The following is a 6,000-nucleotide window of genomic DNA, read 5'->3' as shown; positions in this document are numbered from 1 at the left end:
AGAGAGAGAGAGATGAGAATAAACAGAAGAAGATCAAATTAAAAAATTTTTAAAAAATGACTGGGTGCAATGGCTCATGCCTATAATGTTAGCACTCCAGGAAGCCGAGGTGAGTGGATTGCTTGAGCTCAGGAGACCAGCTTGAGGAAGAGCGAGACCCCATCTCTACTTAAAATAGAAAAACTTGGGGAGCACCTGTGGCTCAGTGGGTAGGGTGCCGGCCCCATACACCCAGGGTGGCGCATTCAAACCTGTCCCTGGCCAGCTAAAATAGCAATGACAACTGCAACAACAACAACAAAAAGCTGAGCATTGTGGCAGGCCCCTGTAGTCCCAGCTACTCTGAGGCTGAGGCAAGACAATCTCTTAAGCCCAAGAGTTTGAAGTTGCTGTGAGCTGTGACGCCATGTCACTCTACCCAGGGTGACAGCTTGAGACTCTGTCTCAACAAATAAAATAAAATAAATGAATAAATAAATAATAATAAAAATAGAAAAACTAGGCAGGCATGGTGGTGGGTACCTGTAGTTCCAACTACTAGAGAGGCTGAGGCAGGAGGATTGCTTGAGCCCAAGAGTTGAGGTTGCTGTGAACTGTGGTGTCACAGCACTCTACCTATGGCTACAGAGTGAGACTCTGTCTAAAAAAATTTTTTTTAATAAAATAAAATAAATAAGCAAAGAGGTGGTTAATCAATATCTTAAGTTTGTTTCCATCTCGTGTTATCTTAGCCTCTTTCCTGTTGATTATAATGAGAACCTGGAACTGGGTAATTTATAAAGTCAAGGAATTCATTTCTTATAGTTACACAGGCTAAATGTTATAAGACTTCAAGGTCAGGGCATCCCAGGGCAAAGGGGGGTGAGTGCGCCAGCTCAAGTCTCCTCCTGTTTTTATAAAGCTCCTCACCCTACTCTCATGATAGCCTATCAATTCATTAACCCATTTTTTCATGAATGGATTAATCCATTGACCTTATGACCCAGTCACCTCTCAAAGGCCACTCTGTTCAGTACTGCCATGCTGGTGCTTAAATTTCAACATGAGTTTTGGAGGGGACAAATATTCCAACCACAGTATTAATGGAGTGAGTCCTTTGGATTCCCCTGATGGGACAGAGAGAAAGTTTGGCAAAACTGCATTATGACCAGCCGCAAAACAGGCCTCGACTAGGGCCCTGTACTCTTTATTATGCATATTTGCAAATGTACATGGTGTGTTTGATTAGCCTGGTGACTCAAAAATTCCCATATGCCCACTAAAGTATTAGCGTTTTACTTTATCTTTGAGTGTGTGTGTGTGATTTTAAAGCAGCTGCCTGACTGTGAACATTTGTGAGGCTTAAGGACAATTTCTCACCTCTCCACAATACTATTACCAATTGGACAAAGTTAGTGATAAGTTTTATTTTTAAAATTTTATTTATTTATCCATTTATTCTTTTTCCAGATAGTCTCATTCTGTCACCTGGGCAGAGTGCCGTGGCCTCAGCCTAGCTCACAGCAACCTGAAACTCCTGGGCTCAAGCAATCCTCCTACCTCAGCCTCCCAAGTAGCTGGGACTACAGGTGCCTGCCACCATGCCCGGCTAATTTTTTTATTTTTAGTAGAGATGAGTTCTCACTCTTGCTCAGGCTGGTTTTGAACTCTTGGCCTTGGCCTCCCAGGATTACAGGCTCTCCCTCATGCTGCAGGCCTGAGGCGTTGCACCCAGCCATACTAATTTCTGAATGTCATCACTGCCCTGTTCCTAGACAAAATACCTTTTGAGTATCCCCCCAAAATATCTCTTTATAGTTAATTTGTTAAAATCAGAATCCAGAGAAGGTCCACAGGTTTGGGGATGTTTATGGCTCTGAGTCTCTCCTGGCTGTGAGGTAACCCTTTTCTTTGCCTTCTTGCCATCGGCTTGTTGAGGGGACCAGGTTAGCTCTGGATTTGTGCAGGGGCTTGATGGTTGTTCGCTGGGCCCTTTCTTGAGGAAGGAAGGAGGCAGCCACCTGTAGGTTCCCGGTTTTTCTTGTAGTTCTTCTAGATTCCCACTCTGGTTGGCAGCATCCTGGTCCTGTTGTAAGTCTGTCTGACCCAGGCACCATGGCACAGGGGTCGTCAGGTCGTTCAGACCTTTCCCATTTGTTTCCCCCTTTGAAAGCAGGCTTGTGTCTGTGTAAACATCAGGCTACCTCTGACCAGCATGAAGATTCCAAACATAAATAGCAAATGAATTGGAACGTCTTATAAACCCTGGGTGTGTGTGTTATTTTAAAGCAACTCCCTGCAGAGGCAGAAGGAGATAACAGAACTAGTTTCCAAGGAGGCGGAGCCCTGTTTGCTCTGTGTCATCAAGATAACTTTAAGTGCTTTTCTGAACTTGAGCAGAAGGGCAGAATTCTATGCACATGTACGTGAAGGGGCCCTGGGACATGGTTTTCCTGTTCACAGCATACGTGCGGCCACCACATGCAGGACAGGTCACTCAGATTCCAAACCACCGGGCATGTGCTGATGTCACAGGGTCTGCAGAGACACTTGGCCAACTCTGCCCCATAGAACACAGGGTTCTGTGACCAGAATGTTTAGTGATCAGAACCTCTTTTGGTTTTAAAATGAATCTCCCCTTCTTACCTTCTTTTACCTTTCATTATGTTTTGTTTTCTTTTTTAGAGACAGAGTCTCATTTTGTCGCCCTCGGTAGAGTGCCGTGGCAGTGTCACACAGCTCACAGCAACCTCCAACTCCTGGGCTTAGGCAATTCTCTTGCCTCAGCCTCCTGAGTAGCTGAGACCACAGGCGCCCGCCACAATGCCTGGCTATTTTTTTGTTGCAGTTTGGCCGGGGCCAAGTTTGAACCGGCCACCCTCGGTATATGGGGCCGGTGCCCTACTCCCTGAGCCACAGGCGCCGCCCCATTATATTGTTTTTTTTATTTTGTTTTTTAGACAGAGTCTCACTCTTGTCACCCTGGGTAGAGTGCTGTGGTGTCACCACTCACAGCAACCTCAAACTCCTGGGCTCAAGGTATCCTCCTGCCTCAGCCTCTTCAGTAGTTGCAAGTACAGGCACCTGTCACCGCCCGGCTAGCTTTTCTATTTTTAGTAGAGATGAAGTCTCACTCTTGCTCAGGCTGGTTTCAAACTCCTGAGCTCAAGGGATCCTCCTGCTGTGGCTTCCCAGAGTGCTGGGATTATAGGAGAGACCCACTCTGCCTGACTTTTTTTTTTCTTAAGATAATTGTGATATGTTTTTTAGTCATTTCTTTTTTCCTCCCTGCTATGTGAAAAACTGGTTAAAAGTTACATGTTGTATTTTTAAAATGTAGGAGGCCTAGGTGAGTGGATCACTTGAGCTCAGGAGTTCAGGACCAGCCTGAGCAAGAGTGAGACCCTCATCTCTACTAAACCCAGAAAAATTAACTAGCCTGGTGATGGGTGCCTGTAGTCCCAGTTACTGGGGAGACGGAGGCAGGAGGATCACTTGAGCCCAAGAGTTTGAGGTTGCTGTGATTCCATGGCACTCTACCCAGGGCAACAGTGAAATTCTTTCTGTAAAAATAAATAAAATAAAAATCGACTATTTTAACCGTTTTACAGTGCACAATGCAGTGACATTATATGCATTGCAGTGTTGTGCAGCCATCACCACTGCTTAGTTCCAGAACTTTTTTATCCCTCCGAAAGGATGCACTGTACTCGTTTCTGTCTCCTCCTGCTCATGGCAGGCACTCATCTGCTTTCTATGGATTTGCCTTCTCTGGATATTTCATGTAAAAGTAATTGTCGAGTATTTATCCTTTGGGGTCTGGCTTCTTTCACGTGGCATGATGTTTCCGAGTTGGTCCGTGTGGTAGCAAGTCTCAGCATTTCATTCCTTCTGTGCCTGGGTAACTGTTCCATTGCAGTCATGTACCACACTTTGTTTATTTGTTCCTCAGCCATTGGACATTTGGTGGGGCTGCTCTGAGCATTTGCATATAAGTTTCTGTTGGAATATTTGTTTGCAATTCCTTGGCTATACATGCCCAAGTGAAACTGCTGGGTCGTCAAGTAATTCTGCATTTCAGTATTTGAGGAACAGCCGAACTTGTTTTTCATGGTGGCTACACCATTTCGTCTTCCCACCAGCAATGCGTGAGATCCCAGCATCCCCACATCCTCACCCGCATTTCTATTTGTGTATCTTTTTACGCAGAAAGATCTGCTCAGGCCCTTTGCTTATTTCAAGAAGACCTATAGTACTCATTGCTAAATTTGGTCACTGCTTTTGTGGTTTCTGGTTTTTTGCGTAGTTTCTGTGAGACTTGTTTTGTGTGCAAGTGCACGTCCAAATGCTTAGAAGTATCTATACTTTATCTGTACATTTTGGGTCTTGTGAGAGATTTCAGATTGTGTCACCTCAGAACTCCTCTGACCTAGAAAAAAAGTACAGCAGCAAATTCTATGGGGTCTGTACCTTCAAGCAGAAAGCTTTAGATTCCGAGTGTGCACTTTGGGAAAAGTTCTCTCACCAAAATCAGTTTTCATTTTTATTCATTTTCATGTGAACATCAAAAACATTACACTAAGTGATTTTGCTCTCTGATTTTCATCTACATTAAAAATAAAATTTCACTCAGACCTTTTCTGATCCCTTGTCCCTTTGAAACCCTGCTCTCGGCAGATGACACAGAATGAACAGTCAGGAGTTTATGAAAAAGTCTCTTCATTCTCAGTTCATTATTAAGTGACTTTTCAAAATATGGTAGAATTTCCCCTTTTAACAGTTTTTGGGAAACTCTCCAATGTTCTGAAATAGTCTTCGTTCTGGCTTTATAATTGGTTCTGTGGGAGGCACAGAGTGACTTCAGGGACAGCTGGGACCCTTTCTGTTTTTCATTTATGTGAGATGGAGGTGGTGGGACCTCTCCGCTCATATTTCCTTTCCTTTCTCAGCTTAGAGTTCAGGTGTCCCCAGACCCAGCAATTCCCTGAGCTATCGTGGGAGATTGTTTTTTAATAGTTTCCTGGGCTTTAATTTCGACAGACTTGGAAATAGGACAGGGAATCTTCTAACCTTAAAAGCTGGGAGACTGTGTGTGGGGTCGTGGTTTCATCAAATACAGGATCACATGACCTCAGTTTTGAACTTAGGCGCTTATTACCATACATTCCTTGGCTACATTGTTTAATTCTCCTCCTCAGTTTCCTCAGCTGTAAAATGGAAATCACGGCATCTATTTAGCTCGTTAGGTTGTTACAGGAAAGAAAGCTGAGCCCCAGGTGCTTATACACAAATGTCCAGTGGCACAGGGCCCGGGGAGCTGCGAGAGCCATCGCAAGACCTAGGTGAACTGGTTTCACATAGTTTTACTATGAATGAGACTTCATTTATTTTTCTTCTTCTCCTTTATTTTATTTTATTTTTTTTGAGACAGAGTCTCACTCTGTCACCTGGGTAGAGTGCCGTGGCATCATAGCTCCCAGCAACCTCAAACTGTTGGGCTCCAGTGATCCTCCTGCCTCAGCCTCCCCAGTATCTGGGACTACAGGTGCCTACCACCACGCCCTGGTAGTTTTTTTTATTTTTAGTAGATATGGAGACTCCCAGCTCAGGCTGGTCTCAAACTTCTGAGCTCAGGCGATCCCTCCTTCCTCGGCCTCCCGGAGTGCTGAGAATACAAGTGTGAGCCACCATGCCCAGCCTTGACTTTATTTCTAAAGCATTAATTTCTGATGGTGTGTTTGCCAAGGTTGATGCAAGCAATTTGGGGTTTTCTCTTTGTAAGAGAGATAGTCATTCTGATAAAAAGGTTATATCCAGCGGCTTTTCTTCAGAAACTGAGTGTCATCTTGTCATGATCTTCACACCTTTGTTACTTGTCCTGCCATCTCCTGCTGAACTGCAGACCACAGAGATTAGAATGTTAAACAGAAGCCTTCTATTTCTGTTGGATTCCCAAGCAGGCGTAGGCATTGGGGTCCTTGTGATGACAGCCTCTGATAGACCTGACTTCACTTGGGTAAA

At 44.4% G+C, this 6,000-nt stretch overlaps 1 protein-coding gene across 2 annotated transcripts in view; it reads left to right on the top strand.

The window, feature by feature from the left end:
* Positions 1 to 6,000, top strand: part of IRF2 (interferon regulatory factor 2) — a 93,727-nt gene that overhangs the window by 51,071 nt on the left and 36,656 nt on the right. The gene's annotated exons all lie outside the window — the stretch shown is intronic.

Source organism: Otolemur garnettii, unplaced genomic scaffold, assembly GCF_000181295.1.
Source record: "Otolemur garnettii isolate 467f Iridium unplaced genomic scaffold, OtoGar3 scaffold00061, whole genome shotgun sequence".
NCBI lineage: Eukaryota > Metazoa > Chordata > Mammalia > Primates > Galagidae > Otolemur > Otolemur garnettii.
Note: the sequence above shows the minus strand (reverse complement) of the source record. Positions and strands in the feature narration are given on the sequence as shown.